This window comes from Chlorocebus sabaeus, chromosome 21 (genome assembly GCF_047675955.1).
Source record: "Chlorocebus sabaeus isolate Y175 chromosome 21, mChlSab1.0.hap1, whole genome shotgun sequence".
Lineage (NCBI taxonomy): Eukaryota > Metazoa > Chordata > Mammalia > Primates > Cercopithecidae > Chlorocebus > Chlorocebus sabaeus.
The window spans coordinates 96,113,446-96,137,773 of record NC_132924.1 but is presented as its reverse complement, the minus strand read 5'-3'; positions in this window follow the sequence as shown (position 1 = coordinate 96,137,773).

The window sequence follows — 24,328 nt, the reverse complement described above, 5'->3', positions numbered from 1 at the left end:
TACACAAAGTCAGACAAATGTAATTTATTATTTGGCCTTTAATATACTTAAACTCTTGTCATTGACTATAAGAGATTATAAATGATTCTTCCATTTTTAAAAATCTCCCTTCTCTGTTCGATGATATTTATGAAAACTATATCCACTGCCTTTGCATGCTTACTTTTCACTATTGCTTAGACAAATGAGGGGAAATTACATATACAGTTCTCATATACTCTGTGGAGACAGGATCTGGCCTTATTATGTTTTCATAAAAACTTACGTCTCCTATAGGCAATTATTTCCAAATGTCAGTAACTATTCACTTGCACTTCATGTTTTAGCTCCATAATGTATCTACAGGTCACAGAAACAGGAAATTCAGATTTTAACTCTCTTTTGACTCAGACTCCTTGGGCTTGCCTTTAATCTTCACCTATTCTAGGCAAAAACTCCATCTTTCTAATCACTAGATAGATAAGTGTTTACCCTAGGCAGGATTCTACCCCACTTCTATTCCTTTGAAGTTTAGTGAATAGAACAGGGATACTGCTACCAACTCTTACTGAGGGAGATAAGCAAATCAAATAAACAAAACATACAAGCTTTTAATATGCACTGAAATAGTTTATTTCAGGAAATTCTAATTTCTGTTATATATTTGCTCGCTTTGAAGAACTAGCTTGCTACTTAGTCTTTGAATGTTTATGTTTCATTTTTCCTCTCCCTTCAGTATAAACCAGGGTTATTTGGCATTTTAGCATTATTGGCGTTTTAGTCCAGATAAGTCTTTGTGTGTGTGTGAGGAATCTATCCTAGGCATTGCAGGATATTTAGCAGCAGCAGCACTGACCTCTACCCACTAGATGCCAATAGCAGCCTCCCTTCAGTCGTGACAACCAAACATAGCTATGGACCTTGCCAAATGTCCCATTAGAGGCAAAAGTACCTGCAATTGAGGACTACTGTTTTATGTTATATTTAATTGCATATATTTAATTATAATCATAGATATTAATCTAATATGTAGAAATAATTACAGAAAGCAAAGGTAGTTATTCTAACAAAATGTTTTAGAACTTTGTATTTAAAAGCAAGTACAGTTTACCTTAGAACAACAGAGGTTTGAACTGCAAAGGTCCACTTACACTTTGATGTTCTTCTGCCTCTGCTACCCCTGAGACAGCAAGACCAATCCCCTCTCTTCCTCCTCTCCCTCAGGCTATGAAACATCAAGACAAGAAGGATGAAGATCTTTATCCTGATCTATTAACACATCCTCTTAATGAATGCAAAATATATTTTTTCTTTCTTACTATTTTCTTAATAACATTTTCTTTTTTCTAGATTACTTTTATTGTAGACTATAGTATGTAATACATATAGAAACTATGTGTTAATTAACTCTCTATGTTATTGGTAAGGTTTCTGGTCAACAGTCGGCTATTTGTGGTTAAGTTTCAGAGGAATCAAAAATTATATGTGGTTTGACTACCCAGAGGGTTGGCACATTTAACCCTCATGTTGTTTAAGGTTTAACTGTAGAATATTTTTTAAAACTTATCTGATTGGCAAAAAAAGTTAAATAATTCAGAATATTGGAATAATGTTACTATGTTCAAGAACATTACGTGATAGCTACCAGGGCAGAGCAGCTAGCTGTTAGGCCTTTTGTATGATAGTGACTGAGATGCACTACTCATTTTTTCATTCAGTAATTTTGTAATTATTACTCTGCCTTAGAAACTGAGCAAAGAACAGGAGATACAGAAATGGAAAAACAGCATCATTGCCTTCAGGTAAAATGTTGTATGACAAATAATTTTTCAGAAGATATAACCTTCATAAATTTAAGAAATAGCATGAGGTAGACATTAAATAAAAGTTTAATTCTACATTTTATCCATTTTTGTCAAACTAATCTATTGCATACTTTTGTAGGTTTCCATAAAAAGTAAAATTTTACTAATTTTAGTTAGTGAAAGAAAGATTGTTATATGTTATCCAAAATCATCTAATAAACCTTTTTTGCTTTTTCCATATTTAGTCAAACAACATTAACAAGAACTTTGCCAATTAAAAATTTTAAGTATCTATTGTCATGACTAGATAAAAATAATTTGAAATTGATTTATCATTTTTTTATGTTCATACACTTGCTCCAACTTGTATATTTCTCTTAACATTATATATTCAAGATACATCATGAAAAATACATGTATTTCATTCATATATAAAAAATGTAGAAAATGTCTTTGTAAGAGTATGCTATGCAGTATTTGCATTTACCCCACTGTTTTAGTCCGTTCTGTGCTGCTATAACAGAGTACTTGAAATTGGGTAATTTATTACTTAATTTTGTGCTGCTATAACAGAATACCTAAGATTGGTAACTTATAACAGAAACTTATTAGCTCATGGTTCAGAAGTCTGGGAAGTCCAAGATTGAGGGTCTGGCATCTAGGGAGGGTCTTCTTCCTGAATCATCTCATAGCAGAAGACAAGAGGGTGAGAGAGAGAACAAAAGGGGAAACACACTCACCTTTTTATAAGAAACACTCCCACGAAAATAGCAGTAAGCCATTCACGAGGGCAGAGCTGTCATGGCCCAATCACCTCTAATTAGACCCCACCACCCGACACCATTGCTTAGGGGATTAAATTCCCAACACATGCTTTTTGGGGGATGCTTTCAAAACCTTAGAACTGACTAATAGACATTGAAATCATTTCCAGTGGCTCCTTATTGCAAATGATACTACCATGAAAAGTCTTATTTGTGATTTCTTGTGCACCTGTGTGAGAATTTCTGTACAGCAGATATCTAGTGTTATGTGTACAACTTTACTATACATGGCCAAGTAGCCCTCTAAAGTAGTTATGGTAATTTCCATTCCCACAAAAATTCCTGATAACTTCTATATACCTTCATTCTTTGCAACGGTTGATATTCTTTTCTTATAATCTGGGGCAACTTGATGGATGGATAATTATCACGTCATGGTTTAAGTTTGCATTTTCCTGATGATTAATAAGAATGAATGTTTTTTATTTCTTTTTCCATAAATTGCCTGTTCATATATTTTTCTCATTTATTTTTCTATTGAGTTGTTTGGCTTCTACTTACTACACTGAAGAATTTCTTTATGTATTCTTATTTGTAGTCCTTTGTCACTTGTCTGAGTTGCATATATTTCTTTCTGGTGAATTACTGTCTTTTGCATTTGTTTATTTGTTTTTTATCAAATTGAAGGTTTTAGCTTTATACCTTCATTAAAATAACTTTAAATTCTTATTAATTTCATCAAATTAACCCATTTCCTTAAGTTTTATTCTATGTGTATCTTAAGAAAAGCTTTCCCTATTCCACTATTGTAATTTTTCTCTGTGATCTCTTTTAAAATGTTTAATATTTGCTTTTCACATTTGTTTTTAACCAATTTAAAATATATTTTTGTAGATACTGACAATAGGAATATATTTTTACTTTATTAGTATGAATAAATCTATTCCCTCAGTAATATTATTTGAGAAATTTAGTATTTTCTCATTGGTTTGTAAAACTACATTTCTCACACACTAAATTTCCTTATAAGAATAATCCTTGTGAGTGAATTGCATCCTCTTTCTTGGACCCATTGGTCCTAGTTTTCTAAAATAAAGTTTTAAGAAAGTTAAAGTTTTTAAAATAAACTTTATTTTTTAGAACAGTTTTAGATTTTGCAAAAATCTAAATTGCAAAGATAGTACAGAGTTCCCACATATTTCTTTCCTTCTTCTTTTTTTCTTTTTGAGACAGAGTCTTACTCTGTCACCCAGGCTGGAATGCAGTGTCACAATCTCAGCTCACTGCAACCTCTGCCTCCCAGGCTCAAGCCATTCTCCTGCCTCAGTCTCCCAAGTAGCTGGGATTACAGGCATGCACCACCACATCCGGCTATTTGTTGTTGTTGTTGTTGTATTTTTAGTAGAGACAGGGTTTTACCATGGTGGTCAGGCTGGTCTTGAACTCCTGATCTCAAATGTTCTGCCCATCTTGGCCTCCCAAATCCTGGAATTACAGGTGTGAGCCACCATGTCCGGCCCAGAGTTCCCACACATTTTCCACATAATTTTCTTTATCGTTAATATATTAGTATAGTCATTTGTTACAGTTTATGAAATAAATTAGTACATTATTAACTCCAGTCCATTCTTCAGTCATATTTTCTTAGTTTTCCCTAATGTCTTATGTCTGTCCCAGGATCTCATCCAGAAGACCACATTATAATTAGTTGTCCTGTCTTCTTAGGCTCCTCTAGGTTGACAGCTTCTCAGAGTTTTCTGGTTTCTGATGACTTTAACAATTTTTAGGAGTGTTTATCAGATATTTTGTAGAATGTCGCTCCATTGGTTTTTGTCTGATGTTTTTCTCATGATTAGACTGGGGTTTTAGGCTTTCGAACCCACTTATGTTCCTGACATGCTCTCTTCAGAAAGCTTTAATAAGTGAGTAATAAAACTTTACATACATTTTTGGTGCATGAGACTGACATCTGAACCAAATTTTGGGAGGTGGGGACAGTCAATCCTGCCTCAGTAGGGTAATGTCTTCATCCATTTGCATTGCTATAAAGGGATACCTGGGACTAGGTAATTTACCAAGAAAAGAGGTTCATTTGGCTTGCATTTCTACAGGTTGTACAGGAAGCATGGCACCAGCATCTCCTTCTGGTGAGGGCCTCAGGAAACTTTTAATCATGGCAGAAGGCAGAGAGGAGCTGGTATCACATGGCAAGAGAAAATGAAAGAAAGAAGAGGAGGCACCAGGCTTTTTTCCAGCAGCCAGATCTCATGGCAACTGAGAGTGAGAAATTCACTGATGCTAGGATGACACTAAGCCATTCATGAGGGATTTGCTCCTATGACCCACACACCTCTTACCAGACCCCATCATGAACACGGAAATCAAATTTCAGCATGAGATGTGAAGGGGACAAATATCCAAACAATATCACGTAGCTACAACAGTTGCATTTGTGGTGACAACAGTGACTCCATTTTGGATGCTCTCTGCCATGGAGATTTTTGATTAGCCCCAGTCCCATGAATGCCTCCTGGTTCTTACTTTATTTGCTGTACCTAGTGTAAGAACATGTCAACTTTGATGTTATTGCATAACTTATAGGCTACATTCCACATAGTGTTCTTGCCTGTCCTGGAAGGTTGCCTTTAATTGTCTTTATACCACATATATCCTTTCTCTATGGTATGTAAGCCCTGAGTCTGGGGAGTAACAATGCCAAAGTCTACCTGTCTTGCTGTCACCCAAGACCATGCTTCTGTCTGCAAGTTCTCCCCCAGTAAAATACCCTTTGCCAACAAACTGGATTTGTCTTCCTTGTTCTTTGGTTTCTTAGCTCCTTGGTATTTGGGGGTTATTTTGCAGACATGGCCCCTTCACAGAACACATTGTTCATTGAAACAAATTTAAAACTCTTCGAATTAAGTTCTAAACTATAACTTAGTGCATGCAAAATAACAGATTCTTCTTATAAATTTCTCCACAGGATGTCAATTATGAATCTGTGGTGATAGTCTTTGTGACATATCTGATTTTCTCCTATAGTCTAACATGTTATGCTTCCTGAGATCAGTTATTGTCTTATATTTTTTCAAAAAAGCTTTTCACCTTTGCTTTTAATATTTTAATATTCAATATAGCTTGAATGTATTTTGTGCTACTGTCAGAAAAAGGTATAATTTTATTTTTTCTTTATGGACAATCAATTATACCAATACTGTTTGTTGAATGCTCTGGTTTTCCCCCACTGATTTGAAAGACTCTGTCATAGAAAAGGGTCTTCATATATTTTGTACAATTCCACCCATAGGTTCCAGAAGAGGAACCTCTGGCTTAGGATGCATACTTCAAAGGCTCTAATCAGCCCTTCCTCCTGCCATATCCCTTCGTATGGTGAAAAGAGACTGCAAGACTAGGGACATTTCCATTCAGAATCCATACCTCAATTTTAAACCTACCTGATGATACCCCAGATGTTAGAATTTCCTACCCAAATAACTCTGAGCTTACTTATAGGACCTGCACAATCTGTTTCCACCAAGGAGGGAAGACAATGCCACTAATAGGCATACTTCTAAGCATGAGGGTTGGTCAAGTGGAGGCTGTTTTGGAGTGTGTGTGTGTGTGTGTGTGTGTGTGTGTGTGTGTGTGTGTGTGAAAACTTAGCTATATAGGCTAGAGCTCTGGTGTCGACACATATGTGTGCAAGAAACACTTGGGAATAAGAAGATAACAAGGGTGGGTGAAGTCTCAAGAGTGGTAGTCAGAGACCTGCTTTTCCTGCACCACCACATACTTTTGCACACTTGCCCCAGATTTCACAAATTTTAGGGGTTTCTTGTATTTGGGTCTCTAGGCTCTCTATCATATTTCATTGTTTTATTTGTCTATTTCTATACCGATATTATAGTGTTAATATAACAACTAATCAAAAGAGAAAAATTTCTGATTTTGTTCAAAATTATCTGTAATTCTTGTTTTTTTATACTCTATTATAAATTTTTGAGTCAGCCTATCAAGGTCTAAAAGAAGTGTCTCCCTTAAACTATCAATTTTTTTCATTTTATAAAAGAGAGAGCTTTAATTGACTCACAGTTCCACATGGCTGGGGAGGCCTCAGGAAACTTACAATCATAGCAAAAGGTGAAGGGGAAGCAAGGACCTTCTTCACATGGCTGCAGGAGAGAGAGGAGTGAAGAGAAAAGAGGGGAGAGCCCCTAATAAACCATTAGATCTCATGAGAACTCACTCACTATCACAAGAACAGCATGGGGAAAACCACCCTCATGATCCAATCACCTCCCATCAGTTATCTCCCTAGACATGTGGGGATTATGGGGATTACAATTCAATGTAAGATTTGGGTAGGGACACAATGAAACCACATCAACTATTGTCAGTATTGTTTTGAAATCCTTGGTTACCATAGCTTGAGTACAGGTCTCAAAAAAGGAAAAAGAAAACCCATATCTATAGTTTTAAAATATGGTCTTTTAGTACTATAGGCATTACAAGCAAATGAGAAGTTCACTAAATTATTGGTTTGGAAGGAATGCATTCATATGGACTCAGATGTGATTCCCATATTTCATTTCTATACATATTAACACATGCACGGTGCTATCTCCTGAGTCTGAAGGTGACTTGGGGGCTTCATACAAATATTCTCCAAGTTGCAGACAAATGGAAAGAACAAAAGGAGATGTGTCTCTTTTCTCGTTTTCTTTTAGAGCTACCATTTTATTGGGTACTTATTATGGACTGAATGACTTGCAAAGTGCTTTATATATATTATCTCATTTCACCTTTGCATGAAACACATGTACTAAAACTAATTGTCTTCACCCTGCCCATGAGAAATTGAGGCTCTGGGAGGTGAAAATCATTTGTCCAGGGTCACACAGTTAATGAGAATAAACTATCACTTTTAAAAATCATCATTTTTTCTCTTTTCAGTTTAAAAGCTTTCTTTTAGCCTAATCAATGAATTTTCTTTCTTATATTTTTACTTCCTCAAATTGGTGCTTGCTGTCTTTGCCTCTAAATCAGTGGTTCTAGATAGGGATAACTTTTCTCTCTAGGGGATATTTGGCAATGTCTAAAGATATTTTTTATTGTCACAGCTGGAGGAAGGGTCACCACTAGCATCTAGTGGGTAGAGACCAAGTATCCTGCTAAACATCCTTCAGTTCACAGGACAATAACCACAACAAAGAATTGTCTAGACCAAAATGTCAATAGTGTTGATGTTGAGAAACCCATTTCCAGATAACACAGGGACATGTAAAACTCATTATAAACATATGCACACGTAAGTATATGTGTGTATACATTGCATGTGTGTGAGTATATTGTAATCACTATTTAGCTAACTTGATGCCCTTCATCTGAGATTCTCAAAGCAACTTACCAATATTACCTTGCTAATCTTGGTCCAATGCTCTAGAATAGAGGACAACATGATTACCTTTGTTTTATTAATTCGGAGACACAGATGGATTATATTCTTTGTGAGATAAAAACTATTGAAAAACACATTTCATTGTCTTTGTATCAACCATTATGTGATAATTGATAGTTTCTTCCTTTCTTCTGCTTATAAAAGGTGGGTGACTTTTTTCAGTTAACAATACATTTTCTACTTTTCAAGATGCTAATGAATTCTGAGTACTTAATTCTTAGCACAGAAAGGAATCTATTTTTTTTTTTTTTTTTTTTTGTCCCGAACTGGAAAATACCCAACAGCCTATCAAAAGTAGAACAGATAATTAAATTCTGGTATATTTATATAATAGAACAGCAATAAGTGAATGAATTACAGTTACAGCAATATGAATTACACATACACAATGTTGAGCAAAAGAAGCAACATACACACACATTTAAACCTTGTGTATGTATCAACAGTTTGTTTCTTTTTATTTTTTATTTTTCTAATTATACTTTAAGTTCTGGGATATATGTACAGAACATGCAGGTTTGTTACATAGGTATACATGGGCCATGGTGGTTTGCTGCACCCATCAATCCATCACCTACTTTAGGTATTTCTCCTAATGCTATTCCTCTCCTAGCCCCCTGACCCCTCAACACACCCCAGTGTGCGATGTTCCCCTTTCTGCCCAGGTGATCTCATTATTCAACTCCCACTTATAAGTGAGAACACGCTGTGTTGGTTTTCTGTTCCTGTGTTAGTTTGCTGAGAATGATGGTTTTCCAGCTTCATCCATGTCCATGCAAAGAACATGAACTCATCCTTTTTTATGGCTGCATAGTATTCCATGGTGTATATGTGCCACATTTTGTTTATCCAGTCTATCATTGATGGGCATTTTGGTTGGTTCCAAGTCATTGCTATTGTGAACTATAGTGGTGCAATAAACATATGTGTGCATGTGTCTTTGTAGTAGAGTGATTTATAATCCTTTGGCTATCTACCCAGTAATGGGATTGCTGGGTCAAATGGTATTTCTGGTTCTAGAGCCTTGAGGAATCGTCACTGTCTTCCGGCTGTGGCTCAAGCCTGTAATCCTAGCACTTTGGGAGACCGAGACAGGCGGATCACGAGGTCAGGAGATCGAGACCATCCTGGCTAACACGGCGAAACCCCGTCTCTACTAAAAAATACAAAAAACTAGCCGGTCGAGGTGGCGGGCGCCTGTAGTCCCAGCTACTCTGGAGGCTGAGGCAGGAGAATGGCGTGAACCCGGGAGGCGGAGCTTGCAGTGAGTTGAGATCAGGCCACTGCACTCCAGCCTGGGAGACAGAGCGAGACTCCGTCTCAAAAAAAAAAAAAAAAAAAAAAAAAAACAACTTTATTTCGGTAGGTATAACTATTTTTCAACTTGAAGTAAAATCTAAGGAAAAATTTTATAAAAGACTAAAATAGTTTAGGGATGTAGAATCCCCGCAAAAACTAACTGAAGAAATTGACTAATCAGGACAAAACACCGCCATTAGGTCTTAGACTTAATATTTGAAAGCAAATCATTTTAGAGTCATTCTGAAAAGATTATTGCTAAAATCATTGACTTTTAATGAATCATAAATTAGATGTGGCTGTTAAAGAATACTTCATGCTGGGGGCATCAGTTACAAGGGCAAGTCTGTCTTCCTTGTTCTCAGAGCTAGTGGAATTATTATATTTAAGTATGTAATGAAATGATTTCTCAATTATGTATCAACAAGGTAAAGAAAGATGAATTGATAAGCACAACTCTTTATCTAAGTGGGATTATATAGAGAATTGAGTAGTCAGTTCCATTCTCTTTTATCCAGATAATTGGCTTATACACTTTTCCATCTTCTGTACTCTCAGATCCCATACAAGTGATACATGTATCACAAAAGTGTGAGTAAAAATAACATGTCACTTCCAGAGTGAGGTTAGGAAAAACAGAAACAAAAACAAAAAACCCTGTGCAATTCTCCAGTCTCCTTTTTCTGATACTGCAGCAAACCCTGAATCTCATGTTGAGATGTCAGTTCCTCCCTTAACCAGGACCCTTGACAACTGTGAAGCAGGGCTTCTTCTGTGTTTCTTTGACCATGTAATAGTTTTATTGTATTAAACCACTGAAATTCATGAATAATGTGTTACTACAGCATAACCTCCTTTATCCTGACATGTATATGGCAACAGTTCTTTGGTACATAAATACTACAATAAAAGCTGGTTGCAACTATACATTTATGAAACACGAATGTCTTCTCTAAAAGAATAATAACAAGTAGATACAGAATTAATGTAAGTTCTAATATTAGCACTACCACTATTGCCTAATGCTATGGCTGAATTTAAATCTAAGCCTGTTCATGTGTATAGACATTGTCCAAATCATTTAAATTTCCTGTGCCACTAATTTTTTTTAAATGACAATAAAGTTATAAAAGATAGGAAAAGGGGCCAAGTGCGGTGGCTCACACCTGTAATCCCAGCACTTTGGGAGGCTGAGGCGGGTGGATCACCTGAGATAAGGAGTTTGAGACCAGCCTGGCCTACATGGTAAACCCGTCACTACTAAAAATACAAAGATTAGCCAGGCATGGTGGTGAGCACCTGTAATCCCAGCTACTTGGAAAGTTGAGGTGGGAGAATCGCTTGAACCTGGGAGGTAAAGGTTGCAGTTGGCTAAGATTGCACCACTGCACTCCAGCTTGGGCAACAGAGTGATACTATGTCTCCAAAAAATATTTAAAAACGGTTAGAGAATGGAATTGTTTTAGAACACGGTGAGTGAGCTTCTTAGAGAATGTCCTTAAATAACAGCACAAAGTTTATTTTATGCTAATCTTCCAAGACATATATCAATCAAAAAGTGATGATTATATAGTTTTAGATCCATAAACATGTCATTAGATGATATAAATTGACATTATGTAGAGCCTAACAGTTCTTTTATTCTACTTCCTGCCATTCTAGAAATGATGAAACACAGATATATCACAATATTTCTCTAGTTCCTGAGCTAGCCTTCCCACTTACATGGAAGATTTAATTCTCAAGAAACAAGAACAACAACAACAAACTTCAAAGCTCAAACTTAACTTAGCAGCAACAGGCACTGCATCTTGGTCATTTGCACAGGCAAATGATGGGCGGATCATTTTGTAAACCCCTCTTCAAAATCTGAAAGTTTTTTTAACGAGAAGAGTACCAAATTTGTCTTACTTTCTGGGTGCAAACTCTGAATCTAAAAATTACTAGCTCTGTGATCCTAAACAAGTAATTTAATCTCCATTACCTTCAGTTTCCTCGATCCAAAAACAAATTCACAAATATGTAACTCATGTGGTTGTGTCTGGCACTTAATAATTATTTAAAACTATTTGTTGACAGAATAAATACAAGAACGAATGGGTGGGTGGTAGCTAACAAGTTAGATTAAAATAATGTTTGTGAAAATATTTAAAAAGGATTAAGTGTTGTAAAGAAATAAGGTATTATCAATAAATAAAGTGTTTAAAAACATAATTTTTAAATGTTTGTTAGATATGAGTTTAATAACTGACTTGGGTTAACAATGCAGAAGAATTCGTATGGACCTCATAAACATTGAGTCAACTACTCAGAAATTGGGGAAATCCCTGTCATTACAAGTGAGCAGAAGACAGCTCCTATGTCCTACATTCACCTATCTCTGGAGATGCTTGTTCACTAAGCTTGGACTCCCTAGTGGGGTGGAGTTTCTGTGCTAGAAAGCTTTCTGTCCTAAAAACAAAGCCCTTGGTTTTTAAAATTGACTCAGAAGTGGTTTGTGAGGGACCAGATGAAGAATGCCTTTAAACCTTAACCTTTAATATTCACTTATCAGACAAGAGGGGCTATCAGGAAAATATCCACTTCTGTGGGTTCCAGAAGCAGGTCTTTTTCCCAAGCAGTGAATATATATGAAAAACTTTTGACTCTGAAATGTTGCAGTGACTAGTATTGCAGTAATTCCTTACAATATAATTTAGGACCTTGATATGATGGGAGCCTCCAAAACTTGAAGCAACTGCTTTAACCCAGATCTTTAAAGAAAGCCTCTAGTGAGCTCTACTAAAATGCCTCAAAACAGTTGCAGACTCTGACATGTATAAGTTCTGAAAAAGATCAATTTGCATCTAGTTCTGCTTTGCCATTGAGTTAGAGAAAATGCTTTATTTTTCCTCAGGCATCAAAACTTACTTTCATCATAACCAGGAGTTTCCCATCTCTCACCACACAGACCCCAATCCCAACCTTATAGCCTCCTTCATTCTTTCCAGAATTCTGAAAGTATTTCATCATCAAGAAAGACTAACTTTCACTTTCACTTTACTTACAACTTTAGAGGCATTAAGTAATTTACTGTTATAAGTGAAATTGAGCTTCAGCTATTAAATTGTGCTATTAATATTTCTAGGAGACTGGGGCAGTCCAATAATAGCTGTTGATTACGATGTTACCACTTTTTTTGTTCCAAACTCTACTCCACTCCTCTCCTAACTCCGCCTGCCTCCACAACACACACACGACCAACCTCTTGGGTTTAATTATGTCCTATGGGAATGGTTTGTAAGACAAACAGCAACAAAAAGTACTCTCAAAAGAAATAATTTAATTAATGATGTAGCTAACATTTCCACAGCTCTTTTTGTTTTTAATAAATTTTTTAAAGTTCTGTTCATACTAGACAGCCACTGGAGGCCTCCAGATGAGTAAGTACAATCGTCTCTAAGTCCAAAGATGCTTCCAAAAAATCGCACTCCTAATGTCACTATATTAAGTCAGAAGCAATTAAGGTGAGACTAGGAAGTTCCTCCTGGTTTACACCACCACTCTCCAACAACCAGTATGATGTGGAATGTGGGAGACACAAATATTTCTCCCTCACCCCAGCTAGTAAGTTTCCTGAAAGAAGACAAAACAGAATGTGTTATTAACAGCAGAAGTTGTCAAACTACGTGTAACAAAACAGTTACACAAATAATAAAATGTAATTCATAGTTTTATTGTGCTAGCTTCATTAAGATTGAATATATGAAGTGATGAAGACCTACCACTACCTCCAAATAGATTTTTCTCTCGCCCCAACCTATCCTTCTCCTCTACCAAATGTCTTCCTAGTCACCTAATCCTATAAGGCACTATAGAACTGTAGGATTTATAATGTTCCATAAGAGGCTTTCATGCCAAACCACAGACATTCACATTTGGGTGCCTAAGTCAGGTTCTTGTGAGGTCCCTCTTCCCTGTTATCACATGGCCTTCCTTGGCGTATGCACTGGGGTTGAGGGGTAGTGCAGAGAGTGTTTTCTAGTCTCTTTCCCTTCATATAAGAACACAAATTTGATCATGGCGACTCCACTATGATGACTGCATCTAAACCTAATTACCTCCCAAAGATTCTGCCTTCTAATACTGTCCCATTGGAGGCTAAAGTTTCAATATACGAATTTGGGATTGGGGTGGTGTGGGCACAAACATGCAGTCCATAAGTGTCAAAGCAAAATTCCACCAAAGTTAAACAGATAAGGAAGACTTCATTCAAGGCTATTGCAACAGGTAGGAGATGCCAGGGCTGAGTTTGAACTCAACTTCATTGAAACAAAAGGTGGGAAGATTTTTAAGTACTGCTGTGAGCTAACAGAAGACTACTGGAGGGTATTAGGGAAGAGGCTGATTGATGCAGTGTGTGGAGCACATTGAGTTATTCCTGAGTGTGTGTTTTTCTCTGTAATAAGACCACCTATGTTTGCTAATAGGCACCCATTGAAGTTAGACTCCTACCCTCTCCTTAGAGCCTGGGTTGATAGAAGCTTTAACTTTCTTGATGATTACATTTCAAAAGGATAGCTTCGGGGTCCTGGAGAAAGACACTCTTGGCTTGTAAAACCGGCAGGAGACTTTCTAAAATATTTACATCTCAAAGGAGCAGAAAGAGAATTTACATGTCTTCTAAAGTAAATGTTTTACGAAAAGGGAAGTCAAGAGTAGAGTCAGAAAGAAACTTGTCTAAGTTAGGCAAGCTTAGAGGAATGTCTTGGGTAATGAATCTTTTTCAGTTTCTGCTAAACCAGAGCCTCTCTGCAGTATGATTTGCTACAAAACAAAATGTTGTGAAAAATAAATTTAACTTCATACAAGAAGGTTTAGCAACAGAATGGCCTCACTGGGAGAAGTTTCCCCTCAAAGGCAGAACTCCGCCCTAGCTTGCATTGAGAACTGCATGATATCAGTACCGTTTTCCAGAGCCTGACTGTTGTGATTAAAGTATAAATCTTATTTCCAAATGAAAACAAGTCACCATATGGTTCAGGTGACCTGAAGGAAGAGTAATTCATTTCTGAGCACTTGCTTTACCCTCAAACACAGAAGAGAAATCCATAGTTTTTTTTTTTTTATGAAATGCAAAAATGGAGTTGTTAGTTTTTCCCTGCTTCCCATACATCACAGAATATATTTTATCATCAAGAATATGAGACTTTAGTTTTCATTCCTATCTCAAACCCTCCTTCACTTCCACCCCTGTCACTTAAATTTTGGGATGACCAGGGGAAGTTGAGAGGCTTATTTAACATTTTGCTCTTAAAACAACACCTAGAAGCCAGAAGCCTCACATAAATAAAATTAACTGCAGTTTGAACCACACTCTAAGCTGGTTAATGGAAACTGAGATGAATTGCTTCTGAATGGAAATTAATTCTCATCCTTGCAATTGTAACGCTTGTCCCAATAAATAAAAGGACTGTTGTTTAAAGAACAATTTTCTGTGTATAAATTTCTCTGTATGTTTGTGATTCTACTTATTGTCATGCAAGCAAAGAATAAATTAGAAGGAAGCTCACTTTGCAGTAATATGATCTTCATTTCCTAACACCATCCACTAAACCTCAGTTGGAATTAATCACCCATACCTGCACAAATTATTTGCCATAACATTTTCTGCTTCTACCAACTATCACCAAAAATTACCCAAACTCTGGGCTAGAATGTTGCCCTCATTGCAATTTTTTTAATACAAATTGCTCAATGCCAACCACCCACGGAACAGCTTTTTTTTTTTTTTAATAAGACATGTGGTTTCTTAGTATTCTCATGTGTTTTCTTCAGAAGAAATTCTGTTCCTTTAGTGTATGTTTGGCTACTCAGTCGAGTTAGTGGACACATGTTGCATCTTTTTAAAAACACTGACCATCCACATTTACTCTTAACTCAGGTCTTAACATTTCTATAGTAATTATGGTAATGGCCATCTAACCAAAAGAAAATAATTCAGCTTCACCTCTGCAACGTATATGTTTGAGGCTGTTTTGCTTCGCACTTGCAGGGCGCAGGGTTTCTGTTTTTACTTGCCTCTCACCCCCTCATGTTTTCTTATCAATGTGTTGTCTTATCATCACTTCTTTTATCTGCTGCTTTTTAAAGTTTATGAAGGTTTGGTTTTATTTTATGTTGAGAACACAAAACAAATCTTTTCTAAAGTTTCTTTCTGCTTCTTCTATATAGGTACTTTTTCCTCCCTCAAAACATGTATTTTCTACATGAATGTAATGTTTTCCTCACTGTTATTTCATTAGGGTAAATAAGTTTTGTTTTGTTTTGTTTTTTTCAGTTATTTATCCAGCCATTATCTCATACTAACTTTCCACTTGGTATAACTAACACTGAAACTTCCTGCTTGATGTAACTAAACTTGGATCTTTGGTTGAATATTTATGTTGAATACAGGCTGCATTAGTGTTGAATGGTGGCTAATTAAGGTTAAAATGGTGTTGAATCCTCAGGAAGTGTGGGTGACTTTCTGGAGGTCCCCTTGATTTTGTTACCATTGATGCTGCTGCTTCTCAGAATAACCAAGCAGATTTAGCAGTTCCATCCACCAGGCTGTCTTTGATGTTTCTGACTCATGGATGATAACTCTTCCTACTTTCTAACACAGTTACAGGTTTAAATACTATTTAAACTTCCTTGGTTGTTTCACTAATAAGCTGAGAATATAAAAGGACAGTGCCTTTGCTTCTCCCATTCAAGTTTACATGGAAGTTTCATGGTTTACTTTTCTATTTTTGTTTTCTAGAATAGAATATTAAAGGTCACAATAAAAGCACCTTTCATTGTTTTGTGAGAGTAAATTATACGTGTGTGTGTGTATATATATACATATGTGAATATATAGAGAGGAATCATGTATCTATGATTCCTACAGCAACTCAGATTCTCATTGTATTTACATGCTCTTGTTATAGATTTTTTTCTGTCTTTGTACACCTTGCTGGAACACCTTATAGACTCCTAAGTACAGCAGCAGAAGTGCAATGTCATTTATAAGTATGTGTGTTGCTGGAAATAGACATTGCCCAGGTCAAGGAATCTTATGATGATGGAAACAGAAAATATGTTTGAATAAAATATACCTAGCAAAATTATTCATACAGAGTTTATCCTAGTAAAAGCATGATATTGTCATCTTGACAGGGACAGCAAGACCTGCAATGGTAATTTCTTGAATGTTTTACAGCTTGTCAAACTACTAACTCTAGGAAATCTTATTCATTATGCAAACTGTCAGCATGAACCTTTTGACCTCATCATTTCTAATAGATTTTAAAACCCAGTTTCTCTGTGCCATCTCAAACCCCTTTGATTTTGGGCACCCTAACTTGCAAACCCACCGCTACATCTGAATAATAAGAGTGGAATTTGAGAGTGGCAAAAGAGAATGCTTATAAAGAGAGAACTTCATGTTATTTGCTTTTTAAAAGTTGAAATCTATAAAACCAAAGACAAAACTTGAACTGAACATCGAGGGGTACTGGGTGGACACAATCTGCAAAGAAATTACCATACACAGGACTATTAGATCCTAGAAGGGAAGAATCATATAGTTAGTGCCAACTGCTGTGTTAGAGCTCAAGAAAATGAATAAATCACTTCAATTCTCATTCTTTTCATTTTTTTTGTTTTTGTTTTGTTATTATACTTTATGTTCTGGGGTACATGTACACAATGTGCAGGTTTGTTACATATATATACATGTGCCATGTTGGGGTGCTAAACCCATTAACTCCTCATTGATATTAGGTATATCTCCTAATGCTATCCTTCCCCACTCCCCCCACCCCACAACAGGCCCTGGTGTGTGATGTTCCCCTTCCTGTGTCCAAGTGTTCTCGTTGTTCAGTTCCCACCTATGAGTGAGAACATGCGGTATTTGGTTTTCTGTTCTTGCGATAGTTTGCTGAGAATTATGGTTTCCAACTTCATCCATGTCCCTACAAAGGACATGAACTCATCCTCTGTTATGGCTGCATAGTATTCCACGGTGTATATGTGCCACATTTTCTCAATCCAGTCGATCATTGATGGACATTTGGGTTAGTTCCAAGTCTTTGCTATTGTGAATAGGGCCAAAATAAACATACATGTGCATGTGTCTATATAGCAGCATGATTTATAATCCTTTGGATATATCCCCAGTAATAGGATGGCTGGGTCAAATGGTATCTCTACTTCTAGATCCTTGAGGAATCACCACACTGTCTTCCACAATGGTTGAACTAGTTTACAGTCCCACCAACAGTGTAAAAGTGTTCCTATTTCTCCACATCCTCTCCAGCACCTGTTGTTTCCTGACTTTTTAATGATTGCCATTCTAACTGGTGTGAGATGGTATCTCATTGTGGTTTTGATTTGCATTTCTCTGATGGCCAGTGATGATGAACATTTTTCCATGTGTCTGTTGGCTGTATGAATGTCTTCTTTTGAGAAGTGTCTGTTCATATCCTTTGCCCACTTTTTGATCAGGTTGTTAGTTTTTTTCTTGTAAATTTGTTTGAGTTCTTTGTAGGTTCTGGATATTAGCCCTTTGTCAGATCAGTAGATTGCAAAAATTTTCTCCCATTCTGTAGGTTACCTGTTCACTCTGATGGTAGTTTCTTTTGCTGTGCAGAAGCTCTTTAGTTTAATTAGATCCCATATTTCAATTTTGACTTTTGTTGCCATTGCTTTTGGTGTTTCAGACATGAAGTCCTTGCCCATGCCTATGTCCTGAATGGTATTGCCTAGGTTTTCTTCTAGGGTTTTTATGGTTTTAGGTCTAACATTTAAGTCTCTAATCTATCTTGAATTAATTTTTGTTTAAGGTGTAATAAAGGGATCCAGTTTCAGCTATCTATTTATGGCTAGCCAGTTTTCCCAGCACGATTTATTAAATAGGGAATCCTTTCCCCATTTCTTGTTTTTGTCAGGTTTGTCAAAGATCAGATGGCTGTATATGTGTGGTATTATTTCTGAGGGCTCTGTTCTGTTCCATTGGCCTATATCTCTGTTTTGGTACCAGTACCATGCTGTTTTGGTTACTGTAGCCTTGTAGTATAGTTTGAAGTCAGGTAGCGTGATGCCTCCAAGTTTGGTCTTTTGGTTTAGGATTGCCTTGGCAATGTGAGCTCTTTTTTGGCTCCATATGAAATTTAGAGTAGTTTTTTCCAATTCTGTGAAGAAAGTCATTGGTAGCTGGGGATGGCACTGAATCTATAAATTACCTTGGGCAGTATGGTCATTTTCACGATATTGATTTTTCCTATCCATGAGCATGGAATGTTCTTCCATTTGTTTGTGTCCTCTTTTATTTCATTGAGCAGTGGTTGGCAGTTCTCCTTGAAGAGGTCCTTCATATCCCTTGTAAGTTGGATTCCTAGGTATTTTATTCTCTTTGAAGCATTTGTGAATGGGAGTTCACTCATGATTTGGCTCTCTGTTTGACTGTTATTTGTGTATAAGAATGCTTGTGATTTTTGCACATTGATTTTGTTTCCTGAGACTTTGCCAAAGTTGCTTATCAGCTTAAGGAGATTTTGGGCTGAGATGATGGGGTTTTCTAAATATATAATCATGTCACCTGCACACAGGGAAAATTTGACTTCCTCTTTTCCTAGTTGAATACGCTTTATTTCTTTCTCTTGCCTGGTTGCCCTGGCCAGAACTTCCAAAACTATGTTGAAAGGAGTGTCGAGAGAGGACATCCCTATCTTGTGCCAGTTTTCAAGGGGAATGCTCCCAGATTTTGCCCATTCAGTATGATATTGGCTGTGGGTTTGTCATAAATAGCTCTTATTATTTTGAGATATGTTCCATCAATACCAAATTTATTGAGAGTTTTTAGCATGAAGTGCTCCTGAATTTTGTCAAAGGCCTTTTCTGCATCTATTGAGATAATCATGTGGTTTTTGTCTTTGGTTCTGTTTATATGCTGGATTATGTTTATTGATTTGTGAATGTTGAACCAGCCTTGCATCCCAGGGATGAAGCCCACTTGATCATGGTGGATAAACTTTTTCATGTGCTGCTGCATTCTCTTTGACAATATTTTATTGAAGATTTTTGCATCGATGTTCATCAGGGATATTGGTCTAAAATTATCTTTTTTTCTTGTGTCTCTGCCAGGCTTTGGTATCAGGATGATGTTGGCCTCATAAATGAGTTAGGGAGGATTCCCTCTTTCTCTATTGATTGGAATAGTTTCAGAAGGAATGGTACCAGCTCCTCCTTGTACCTCTGGTAGAATTCAGCTGTAAATTCGTCTGGTCCTGGACTTTTTTTGGTTGGTAGGCTATTAATTATTGCCTCAATTTCAGAGCCTGTTATTGGTCTATTCAGGGATTCAACTTCTTCCTGGTTTAGTCTTGGGAGAGTGTATATATCCAGGAATTTATCCATTTCTTCTAGATTTTCTAGTTTATTTGTGTACAGGTGTTTATAGCATTCTCTGATGGTAGTTTGTATTTCTGTGGGGTCGGTGGTGATATCCCCTTTATCATTTTTTATTGCATCTATTTGATTCTTCTCTCTTTTCTTCTTTATTAGTCTTGCTAGTGGTCTACCTATTTTGTTGATAATTTCAAAAAACCAGCTCCTGGATTCATTGATTCTTTGAAGGGTTTTTTTCATCTCTATCTCCTTCAGTTCTGCTCTGATCTTAGTTATTTCTTGCCTTCTGCTAGCTTTTGAATGTGTTTGCTCTTGCTTCTCTAGTTCTTTTAATTGTGATGTTAGGTTGTCAATTTTAGATCTTTCCTGCTTTCTCTTGTGGGCATTTAGTGCTATAAATTTCCCTCTACACACTGCTTTAAATGTGTCCCAGAGATTCTGGTATGTTGTATCTTTGTTCTCATTGGTTTCAAAGAACATCTTTATTTCTGCCTTCATTCCGTTATGTACCCAGTAGTCATTCAGGAACAGGTTGTTCAGTTTCCATGTAGTTGAGCGGTTTTGATTGATTTTCTTAGTTCTGAGTTCTAGTTTGATTGCACTGTGGTCTGAGAGACAGTTTGTTATAATTTCTGTTCTCTTACATTTGCTGAGGAGTGCCTCACTTCCAACTATGTGGTCAATTTTGGAATAAGTGTGATGTGGTGCTGAGAAGAACGTATATTCTGTTGATTTGGGGTGGAGAGTTCTGTAGATGTCTATCAGGTCCTCTTGGTGCAGAGTTGAGTTCAATTCCTGGATATCCTTGTTAACTTTCTGTCTTGTTGATCTGTCTAGTGTTGACAGTGGGGTGTTAAAGTCTCCCATTATTATTGTGTGGGAATCTAAGTCTCTTTGTAAGTGTCTAAGGACTTGCTTTATGAATCTGGGTGCTCTTGTATTGGGTGCATATATATTTAGGATAGTTCTTCTTGTTGAATTGATCACTTTACCATTATGTAATGGCCTTCTTTGTCTCTTTTGATCTTTGATGGTTTAAAGTCTGTTTTATCAGAGACTATGATTGCAACCCCTGCCTTTTTTTGTTTTCCATTTGCATGGTAGATCTTCCTCCATCCCTTTATTTTGAGCCTATGTGTGTCTCTGCATGTTAGATGGGTCTCCTGAGCACAGCAAACTGATGGGTCTTGACTCTTTATCCAATTTGCCAGTCTCTGTCTTTTAATTGGAGCATTTATCCCATTTACATTTAAGGTTAATATTGTTATGTGTGAACTTGATCCTGTCATTATGATGTTAGCTGGTTATTTTGCTCATTAGTTGATGCAGTTTCTTCATAGCATTGATGGTCTTTACATTTTGGTATGTTTATGCAGTGGCTGCTTCTGGTTGTTCCTTTCCATGTTTTTTGCTTCCTTCAGGAGCTCTTGGACGGCAGGCCTGGTGGTGACAAAATCTCTCAGCATTTGCTTGCCTGTAAAGGATTTTATTTCTCCTTCACTTACGAAACTTAGTTTGGCTGTATACGAAATCCTGGGTTGAAAATTCTTTTCTTTAAGAATGTTGAATATTGGCCCCCTTTCTCTTCTGGCTTGTAGAGTGTCTGTCAAGAGATCCACTGTTAGTCTTATGGGCTTCCTTTTGTGGGTAACCTGACCTTTCTCTCTGGCTGCCCTTAACATTTTTTCCTTCATTTCAACTTTGGTGAATCTGACAATTATATGTCTTGGAGTTGCTCTTCTCAAGGAGTATCTTTGTGGCATTCTCTGTATTTCCTGAATTTGAATGTTGACTGCCTTGCTAGGTAGGGGAAGTTCTCCTGGATAATATCCTGCAGACTGTTTTCCAACTGGGTTCCATTCTCCCCGACACTTTCAGATACACCAATCAGACATAGATTTGGTCTTTTCACATAGTCCCATATTTCTTGGAGGCTTTGTTCATTTCTTTTTACTCTTTTTACTCTAAACTTCTCTTCTCGCTTCATTTCATTAATTTGATCTTCAATCACTGATACCCTTTCTTCCAGTTGATCGCGTCAGTTACTGACGCTTGTGCATTTGTCACGTAGTTCTTGTGTCATGGTTTTCATCTCTATCAGGTCATTTAAGGACTTCTCTATATTGATTATTCTAGTTAGCCATTCGTCAAATCTTTTTTCAAGGTTTTTAGCTTCTTTGCGACGGGTTTGAACTTCCTCCTTTAGCTCAGAGAAGTTTGATCGTCTGAAGCCTTCTTCTCTCATCTCGTCAAAGTCATTCTCCGTCCAGTTTTGTTCCGTTGCTGGCAAGGAGCTGCATTCCTTTGGAGGGAGAGGGGCACTCTGATTTTTAGAATTTTCAGCTTTTCTACACTGCTTTTTCCCTATCTTTGTGGTTTTATTTACCTTTGGTCTTTGATGATGGTGATGTACAGATGGGGTTTTGGTATGGATGTTCTTTCTGCTTGTTAGTTTTCCTTCTAAAGTCAGGACCCTCAGCTGCAGGTCTGTTGGAGTTTGCTTGAGGTCCACTCCAGATCCTGTTTGCCTGGATATCAGCAGTGGAGGCTATGCAAGAGTGAATAATGTCAAATAGCAAATGTTGCCGCTTGATCATTACTCTGGAAGTTCCGTCTCAGAGGTGTATCTGGCCGTGTGAGATGGGAGGTGTCAGTCTGCCCCTAGTGGGGGGTGTCTCCCAGTTAGGCTATTTGGGGGTCAGGGACCCACTTGAGCAGGCTGTCTGTCTGTTCTCAGATCTCAAACTCCATGCTGGGAAAACCACTACTCTCTTCAAAGCTGTCAGACAGGGACATTTAAATCTGCAGAGGTTTCTGTTGCCTTTTGTTTGGCTATGACCTGTCCCCAGAGGTGGAGTCTACAGAGGCAGGCAGGCCTCCTTGAGCTGTGGTGGGCTCCACTGAATTCGAGCTTCCTGGCCACTTTGTTTACCTACTCAAGCCTCAGCAATGGTGGGCGCCCCTCCCCCAGCCTTGCTGCCACCTTGCAGTTAGATCTCAGACTGCTGTGCTAGCAATGACGGAGGCTCCATGGGCATGGGATCCCCTGAGCCAGGCACAGGATATAATGTCCTGGTGTGCCATTTGCTAAGACCCTTGGAAAAGCATAGTATTAGGATGTGAGTGACCTGATTTTCCAGGTGCTGTGTGTCAAGGCTTCCCTTGGCTAGGAAAGGGAATTCCCTTCCCCATTGTGCTTCCTGGGTGAGGCAATGCCTTGCCCTGCTTTGGTTCTCGCTTGGTGGGCTGCACCCACTGTCCTGCACCCACTGTCTGACATGCCCCAGTGAGAAGAACCTGGTAGCTCAGTTGGGAAATGCAGAAATCACACGTCTTCTGTGTCACTCACGCTGGGAGCTGGAGGCTGGAGCTGTTCCTATTCGGCCATCTTGGAGCCCAAGAACTCAATTCTCATTCTTTAATAATTCACATTAAATGTACAAATAAACTTAACTCAATAAAAATGTTTTATTGGACAGTTTTTAATGGCAACTGCTAAAATTTTTTGTTTGTTTAATGCCTACCAAATACATGTGTACAAAGAGTAATAAATAAAAATAAAAATTTCCACTCTGTTGCAAGTGGTATGTTAGGTGAATTCCATTGTAGACAACACCTGAGTTTTTAAAACATTTTAAATGTTCTTCATTATATGTTTAAAACAACCATATAAATAAACAGATAAACTCATGCCCCCTTCACCACTGTGGATTGTGAGATAGTCAAATTATGCAAACTGATAACTTTAAAACCCCAACCATCTTATGATATCAAAATAATCTGTTGCTAATTATCAGTGATAGACCTTTTCTGATACCCACTATGTTTCTGGTTCCTCTCCAGAAACACAAACTAAAACAAGTTCAAAAGAAACAAAACAAAACAAAAAAACTAAAGTGGTAAGTACTGGCAAAATTTTAAATACTAATAAAAAGTATCTAGCTCCAATTTATCTGATTTGAGAGCTAGCTACTTGATCATCGTTTTATTTTTATATGTGGATGCTATGTTACAAACTAGATTATTATCTCCTAATCAGTGCTGTCTAACAGAAATGTAGTGCAAGCTACATGTGTAATACTAAATTTTCTACTGTATAAAGAAGTAAAAAGAAAGGCAAAATTAATTTCAATAATATATTTTATTTAATCCAAAATGTTATCATTTAACCATGTTGTATTAGCCACAATATTCAGATGTGGTTACCATATTTGATAGTACAGATCTAGATTGTGAAATATGGTAAATATTGTGTCATATTCAGATACATATTTCTCCATGCCCAGCACAGCTCTTTGCACAGAGTAAGCCCCCTTAATAAATGTTAAATGCATTGTTAAATTTGTAGCTGAGAGAATATCCTGCTTGAGGTCACAGGGTTTCTTGGAGATTTAGGTTTCCATTAAGTTTGAGAAATATTTGGTCCTTGTTTTCAAACAGTTTTTTCTATCCATTCTCATTTTTTTCTTATCCTGGGACTTAAGTAATACATATGTTACACTATTTGATATTGCCACACATATTTCTGAAGAAAAGTTCATTTTTTTCTCCAACCTTCCTTCCTTCCTTCCTTCCTTCCTTCCTTCCTTCCTTCTTTCCTTCCTTCCTTC